The sequence below is a fragment of the Andrographis paniculata genome, unplaced genomic scaffold (assembly GCF_009805555.1).
Source record: "Andrographis paniculata isolate CXL003 unplaced genomic scaffold, ASM980555v1 Contig69END, whole genome shotgun sequence".
NCBI lineage: Eukaryota > Viridiplantae > Streptophyta > Magnoliopsida > Lamiales > Acanthaceae > Andrographis > Andrographis paniculata.
In genome coordinates this window covers 948,151-957,964 of record NW_026137605.1, presented here as the reverse complement: position 1 = coordinate 957,964, position 9,814 = coordinate 948,151, and positions in this window count along the sequence as shown.

The following is a 9,814-nucleotide window of genomic DNA, read 5'->3' as shown; positions in this document are numbered from 1 at the left end:
TATTTTCATAAATAACCATATCATCATAAAATTATCTCTACTTTTTTATTTTTATTACACAATTGCCACTATTTTTTACACTAATACACAAATATTCCTTAAATCTCGTGTCCACTCTAATTAATACTATATTTATGGGATGGAGAGAGTATTATTTTTTAATCGACTACAATATATGTATATAATATTTGTGTGAGATGAAGAATGTGTTATTTATTTTAACAAAAAGATTATATCAAATAGTTAATATTTACTAATTTTTTATCAAAACTTTCAAATTTTTAATTTTTAATTTCTTAAAAAACGCCTCTACCTAAATGAAGGCGGTAGTAAATAAATCCAAATAAATAGAAAAATATCATTAAATGCAAAGGGGGTTGGGAAGTTTGTGATACTTCCCCACAAGACAGACAGCTAAATAGATAACTCTTAACATAATTAATAATTATACTTCATCTCTCAGACCCCCACCCCCCCTACGAAAGTAGGGCACCCCCCACCCCAAAACCCTAACTATCCTATAGACTTTTTTTTAAAAAATAATAATATTATTATTATTATTATTTTTTATTATTCCATCTGTCCCACTTATTATATTTTTTTGTCAGTCTCGCATTTAATGTCATTTTTTTTAAAAAAAAAATATTACATTTTATTTTAAATCTTTTAAATTTTTTAATTTTAATTAAATTAACTAGTTATCTTAATTTTAATTTATAATAATTTATATTATAAATTAATTATTTTTACTAATATATTTTTAATTATCTACTAATTATATTTATTATAAATTATCGTGTCTACAGTGACCAAGACACTCAATACGAGACGAAAATTGTACTTCCTCCGTCCACTTATAATATTTACATTTACTTTTGGCGCGGTGTTTAAGAAATAATAGTATTTTAATTATAGTGAGTAGTTAAAAGTAGTATAATATCATTTTTGCCCTTACTTTTTTATGTGTAAAAGTAATAATGTGATGTAAAGTAAGGGTATTTGTAAAAAAATGTAAGATATTTAATGAAATATTAACTTTATAATTGAACATCCCAAAATAAAAATATGTAAACATTGTAAGTTGATGAAAAAAATAAGTATTATTTTTAATACTAAGAGGATCGTGTTTGTATATGTCTGCCCAGCTGCTACACGACAAAAACATCATCTCACTTCGTTATCAATATCACGCTCTCAACACCGCACATCTCTCTTTATTATTTAATCGCCTACATTGACATCCATATTTTATATAATGAGTCACTTTTATCTATCGTGTTTCCATTATCATTTTTGTTCGTCTTATATCTATATATCTATGTAATTTTAAAAAATATATATTACATATTTTAATTTTATTTTAAATTTTTTTATTTTAGATAAATTAATTAATTATTTTAATTTTATTTTATAATTATTTTTATTAACATATATTCTCTCTGTTCCACATAATTTTGTCACTATTTTTTATTTTTGTCCATCTCATATAATTTATCTTTTTTATAAAAAAAATTAATTATACATTTTAATCATATTTTAAAATTTAAATTTTTTAATCTTAATTAAACTATTAATTATTTTAATTTTAATTTATAATTATTTTTAATATATAATAATTATTTTTACTAATATACTTTTTAATCTGGAACGGAGGAAATATTATTATATTTATTATAAATTTTTCATGTCTATAATAACTCAAGCACGCTTGATGGTCAGATGGAATACTATGTTTGGAGTGTGTTTAGCTGGTTTCTTTTGAAAAGAAAAATAAAATGATACAACACAACTATATATATATATATATATATATATTAATCTAATTACTATATATTACTCCCTCCGTCCTGAATATTTTGACCAGTTTACTGTAAACACGAGAATTTATGATGGATATAATTAGTAAATAATTAAAAATATATTAATGAAAATAATTATCGTATAATAAAAATAATTATAGATTAAAATTAAGATAATTGATTAATATAATTAAAATTAAAAAAATTATAAATTAAATTTTTTAAAATAAGATTAAAGTATATAATTCTTTTCTTAAAAAAAATGACAAAATAAGTGGGACGGACAAAAATAAAAATGTGGACATGAAAAGTGGGACGGTGGGAGTATTAATTTATTTTTTTGGACACATTTCCGAAATTGCGTGCCTAAGTTGTCACTTTCTAAAACACACACACATATATATATATATATATATAATATTTGTGAATGAACATTCTCCAAATAAATTCTACACCACAAATTATTATTATCATTGATTCTACAAAGACATGACAAATTTAATTCAAAGACAAATGCATGAGTTTGCTTCTTAGCATTGCTCCCACCATGCACCCCACCCCGCCCCCACCCACTTAATATTTGATATATATCTTTTACTACTACAAGCAAAAATTATTTTTGTAACAAAATTTTTTTGTCTCTAAATCTATCTTTTTTGTTACTAATGACATTAAAGACGGAATTATGAATAGAATTACGTTAGCTACATGAACTTTAAGGACGGAATTCCGTTACAAATATATTATTTTTTATAGTATTTAATATATTTATTAAATATATAATTATATATGTTCGATAATGTGTACTAATATATTGACTAAATGTAAAAATGCAATGAATAAATTGTAATTTTAGATTAAAATGTAGTAGTATTTTATTATTTTTATGAGAATCGAAAATTTATTAAATTTATACATCGATATATTAATTGTGGACAACAATATGGTAAAATAAATATATAATTGTGAATAGATGAAGCATATGATAAATTATTACACATATATCATTGTTATTTTTGTATATATTAATTACCGTATTTAAAATAAATATTGCATTATATTTGGAACAGAAAAAATAATATTTATTAACCTATAATAAAAAATAAAAAAAAGAATAAGAATAAATAAGTACATTGAATTGAAACGAAATGAGATAGAATCTCACCATAAGACATTATTATATAACACATCAAATCATCGTAAAATATTTTTTGCGAAATATTCGATATCAACATTTGTAATAATCCATATTTTTCATCGAAATTGTAAAATGATCAATACATCACATTGTACTAAATAGTTCAAAATGACATTTATCCATTATATTTACATATTTATTCCCGTGATCTTATTAGAATACGAGGAAAAATATATCGATCGCTAGATTTTATCGATGGATGTGATTTATAGGACCACAAAGAATGAACTTTAGGGACCAAAGCACAAGTTGTAATTTTCTTGCATGGTATCGATTTATAATATGATCACTACATTTTCTCCCTTTGCCAAAACAATGTGCTTTAATGTTTCCTCATCGAACAACAATTCAAACATCATAGTTTTTTTTATTTATTTTTAGTTATTGAATTATATATACACAAATTATTTTATATTATTCTTTTTTATGTATATATATATTTATGTCGTATTTTATATTTAATATTTTTTAGAGGTAAAATAGTTATTAAATACAATATTTTATATGAAAAAATAAATATCGAAAGTAATGTTTTATGTTTTTTTATTGGTTTGAATCTTGCAAATGTATTTTCAGTTAAATATTCCATGCATATTTAAAAATAAAAATAAAAATAGTGATTATAATTTTTTACATATAAAAATAAAATAAAATAATGAAATGAAAATTAATACTACTATTACTCTCTCTGTTTTATAGAAGACGCCTATTTCTTTAATTTTTATGTGTATCACGTAATCTGTTTTTTTTTTTTTTTTAAAAAAACAATTATTATATATTTTAATTATATTTTTAAAATCTTATAATTTCTAAAATTTTTGAATTTTAATTAAATTATTTAATAATTTTTATTTTAATTTATAATTATTTAAATGATAAGGTATGAGACAGCCCAGCTGGCAAACATGGGGCCCGTGTTTGTTGACTGAGTGGGACCAGCGTGTTCCCTCAGATGTGGACTAAAGCTCCCTTGGGCTTCTACCAATAGAATATCGCCACGTGTCCCGTTGTAGTCCTCGGGGCATGTGCCGCTGTCGTATGTGATTGCGATGGAAGAAGCACCAGACACTAGTCTGTCTTCGGATCGCGACCCGGCGTTTGTGTCCGACCGGGCCGGGTCGGTTACTAAAAAAATAATTTACTAAATATTTTAAATTAGTTATTCGATTAGTCAAACTATTTAAATTGTTTTATTAGTTTTTTTTTTCAAAAAAGATGTTACCCAAATTAACACCTTCCTTGTGTTTTGAGATGAATTCTACAATATCTTAACAATTTATCTATTCTTTTATTTTGGTCCATCTTATATAATAAAATATTTATTTTCTTTGTTAATAACTGTATTAAAAATATCATTTCAATTTAAAATATATTATTCAAATGACATTACATTTATATTATATAATACTAATAAGGTTAGTTTAGTCTTTTTACTTTTATTTTTACTATATCTCAATATAATATTAATATTTTTAAAACTTCGTCCAAAAAATAAATTGATAGATAAATATGAAACAGAATAAGTATTTATTATAGTGAATCTTTGTCACATGCTGATTATAATTAACTCTATAATATCGATATATATAGAAAGAGAAAGAATTTGAAGTGAAATATTATGATTATTTCAACTTTGAAATTTTTTTTTTATTATATAAAATTTAAATTTCCATGAGAAAAAATATATATATATATTTCGTAGGAAATTTTTTAATTGTAGAATATATTTTATATAAAAAAATTAATAATTTAATTAGACAGTATTTAACTATTAGAAATAAAAAAAATAAAAATTGATATATATCTATATACAAATAAAACTATACACTTAAATATTCTTTTTTTAGGGGTAACTAATTGTGTCTAAGAAAAATGAATTAATATGAATTTAGTAAAGACATTGCAATATATGCATTTTATACTTCGATTATGCAATAACACTATTATGAAAAATATATATATATATATATAACACAATATTTTTATAAAAGATAACATAATTAATTTTTTTTTGCGAGAGCATAGACTCTGGTTTGTTATAAATCGACAAATTTGTCCTTAATTGTATGGTAGAAATTAAAAGTAATAAATAAATGAATAGTAAAAATATAAAATTTGTGTTTAAAAAATGAAATAGGACAATAGTTGTTGAACATTCCAAATAGGAAAGTAGAACATTAGTTTGTGGACGGAGAGGGTAATATTAAGCTTTCTAAATATTTATTTCATGCTCTGATTATGCAATTACGGTGTTTTTTCTATAATTATGTTAAGAACTATAAGTACAAAGAACATTCCTTCAATTACAACAGATCCAAAAGAAAGATGACGACGATGACCCAATGATGACTCGATTCCTATTGAATAAAGCATCATATGGAAACGACGAATATATTATTAATAGATTTGTTGGAATTTTTATTTGCGGATAAACAATTAATGGTTGTGTTTTCTTATGAGTTAGATCTTTTAGGTGAGACGGTCGTGCATTCGACATGATATCAGAGTTTAGGCTAGATCTCGAGCTATTGTAGATTGAAATTAATCGATATAAGAGCATCTCTTACAGTCACATTTATGATTACTTTTTCGGTTTTTACTATAATAACTAGTTATCTTTCTCATTACTTTTTAGAAGAGATACAATTATTCATTATTTATTACCTTTCTCAAGAACCGATTACCTTCAACAATAATTTGAAAAATTAATTAAATATTATTCAAAAAAATTTAAAATTTTAACGGAAATTATCAAATATACATGTTGATTTATTCAAATAACTTCAAGTTTTAAAATAGTAAATTACATATTTCAATATATTAAAATTTATATAGATTAAAATTTAAAATAATATTATATAAAAATATTATTAGACAGTAAAAATATATAGAAAATATGTATAAATAATTAATTTATATATTATGTAATAAAAATATATATAAATAAATAAATTAGTGTGTATCCTATAAAATAGTAAAGGTAATGTGTTAAAGGTGATTACTACAGCAATGAGTGATAAATAAAGTAATTTAAATAATATTGTGTTGAATATGATGTGGATGAGAGAGATAAAAGATATAATTGTAATATCAACATGTTAAATGAAAACTATAACACTAATTTGGAGGTTATTTAATGAGTTGAGGAGACAGGAAGATTGGTCACAAATAAATTAGTCAGTTAAAACTAACTTTAAGTATCTTTCAATTTTGTAAGAAAAACTACTGCCTAATTTATTATAGATTTGTACTTCCTGTCCCAGATATCATGTCGACGGTGCCGTTTCTGTCCGTCCCATATATCATGTCACTTTCCTTTTTTAAAAAATGATTACACACTTTAATCTCATTTTAAATTTTTTATATTTATTTTTTTTTTAATTTTAATTAAACTAATTAGTTATCTTAATTTTAATTTATAATAATTTATATTATATGATAATTATTTTCACTGATACATTCTTAATTATCTACTAATTACACCCCTCCTAAAATACCGTGTTTACAGCGTAGCAGACATGGGACGGAGGGAGTAATAAATAAATATATATTTATATATACTATCTTCTCACATAAAATATTACAGCATTCAGCTGTTATATAAAAATAAAATACAAACTTAATATATATTTTTTATATTATTTTCATTTATTTCATTAAATTTTATATTGCGGTAAATATAATTATATAGTAATATCAAAATACTATTAATTTTTACATAAATTATAAAAATATCATTATACATTTATAATACTATTATTTTATACATTAACTACAAAAGTACAAATTATATATATATATATATATATCAAAATACTTTTAAGTAATTCACTAATAAAAGCAGAATGATACGTTAGGCTGAATGGAGTGAATATAATTATTTAGACACTATATAGAAAGAATTTTTTAAAGATTTTCATTTTTCGAAAATTTTGAGAGCAATAAAAATTGGATAATTGATGTGATTTTTTTTGTAATAGTAAAAAAAATATTTGATGTGAATTTTTTTATTTATATATTTTTAATAAATAATATAAAAAAAAAATCAAAAAATATATGTAAACAAATATTGGTCTGCATGTGTTTGCACAGGCACAAACTGTCACATATTGACAAAAAGTGACACATGAATAATTTATAATGCATTCATGAATATCATGCATAAAACTATTAGTGTAATGACGACTAATATATATTTGTTCTAATTTATTTGTTAATTTTATTTTGATATGATTTTTTAAATTGTATAATTTTGATAGTTTTATTATTATTATTATATTATTATTATTATTTTATTTTTATTTTTTTAATAGTACTATTTTCTATAAAGAAAAATTCAAATATTTTAAGATATCTCAAAAGTATAAATGACAGCAAATAAATTGAAACAAATGAAAAAGTATATAAGTTTCATATGTTGTCCAATTAATAAATTAAAATAATTTAATGAGTAATAAATATATATATATATATATATATGACGGATTTACATTGAAGCTTGGGGGGTCAAGTGACCCCAAGCTCTTCCTAATTTTTTTTTAAGTGTAATTTTTTAAAATTTTTTATTTAGTAATCAGATTTGTCCCCCAATATATTATATAAAAAATAAAATATTTTATCTTAAATATTGTTTCCGTTCATTTTTTTTTTCTTCTTCACAATCATATTATATTGTTAATAAAAATTGAAAAAATTAAAGATAACATCAAGTTGGTATAAATGAATCGACGAGAAAGTTCTTATATTATATTTTCGTAAACACAGAAACAGCCGTTCAAATAAAAAATAGGCTCGAAATAAGTTGAAACTAAAAATAAACGATAAAAAAATGAAACAAATTAAGATAACAATTTTGCCCCCTCCCCCGGAGCCACAAAGCTCGTTCCGTCTCTGTATATATCTTGCCAATATCTTGATTAATAGAGTTTTAAAAAATAATAATAATAATAATAATAATAACAAAATTAAATTATAGACAACGTATAATTAATAGAGTTTTATTTTCTTAATTAATAGAGTTTTAAATTTAAATTATTTTCTATTAAAATAAAACAGAAGAACGTCCCTACCACCACAGCTCCACTCCAAAGTCACATGCTAATGTGTAATATTTAAACATTATTTGAAAACTGCAAAATTTATTTTATAGTATATTCTTATATTAGGGAATTTATTAAATAATTAATTTAATTAATTAACTTATCCAAAACTTAAATAAATGACTATGTATTCAAGTGACAGGAATTTTTGTATGCAAAATAATAAATTAAACACGACCATACCTTTTTTTTTTTCAAAAAAATAATAATAATAATAAAGGTGCTTTTGTATTGTCACCATGTGCTTCTGCATCTCAGAATTTAATAATATATGTTAACAAATATTTATTTATTTATTTAAATGAATAAATAAATAAAAGAAGCACGCAGGCAAATAGGACGCCATAAAAATATATTATTATTATACTCTTTTCTTTTCAATACAATAGTTTTATTTATCATTTTTGTTCTTCTCAAAACAATAGTCTCATTTCCATTAATAAACCGTATTACCATAAAAGTATTTTTATTTTTTCATTATTATTACACAATTGCCGCTACTTTTTACACTAATATACTTACAAGGGCAAAAAAATTATTTATTTTTACTTTCTACCGACTACCAATATAATATTAATATTTTTTAAATTCCGTGTCCAATACAATAGTTTTATTTATCATTTTTATCCGTTTCAAAACAATAGTCTCATTTCCATAAATAAATTATATCACTGTAAAAGTATCCCTATTTTTTTTTATTATTATTACACAATTACCACTACTTTTTACACTTCTATATTCACAAGGACAAAAAAGTCATTTATCTTTACTTTCTACCAACTACCAATATAATATCAATATTTTTTAAATTCTGTGTCCAACGCAATAAAATTATATTTTTGGAACAAATGAAGTATTATTATTAAGGGAAATTATATAAGCATGTTTATTTGCATTTAAAATAAATAAATAAATAAAGCCACATACCATCATGATAGTGAAAATTTTGAGGGGAAATATATACTAATAAAAATAGAGAGAAAAGCGATATGGAGTATTATCGATGAATAAATTATTAATTTGAAACTGCCTTTACCGGTAAGATTTTGCATTTAATTTTATTATTTTAATTCTAAAATATCAAATCAAATATTAATTTTTATTTATTATATTATTCTATTCAAATTTAATTTTACGTTTAAAATATCATATCAATGCATATTTATATCAAATCAAATAATTATTTCAAAACTAAAACTCAAAACCAAAATCTTAAACTTTGTCCTTTCTATTATTTTTTTACACTTCTTCAAAAAAATTAATACACTGCACACATTCATTAATTTTAAATAATCTGTACAAACTTTAAATCCCCACATAAAAATAAAAAATAAAAAATATTTTCCAACAATCTCACAAAATAAACACAATATCAAAATTTATTTTTACAAAATATTGAATTTAATACTATCTTTTAAAAACAAATCAAACATATATTTTTAATCTATTTTTTACTATTTCCTCCGTCCCATAAGTAAATATCTATTTGATTTTTGCACTTAATTTTAAAAATATTAGTATTATATTGGGATGTAGTGAAAATAAAGTATAAATGACTAAAATAACCTTATTAGTATGTGTGATATAAATGTAATGACATTTGTGTAATATATTGTAAATTGTAAGGGTATTTGTAATATTAAGTAGATAGTACAGTTATTAAAAAAAAATTAATACTTTATTATGACAGACTAAAATAAAAAAAAAAATACTTTGTT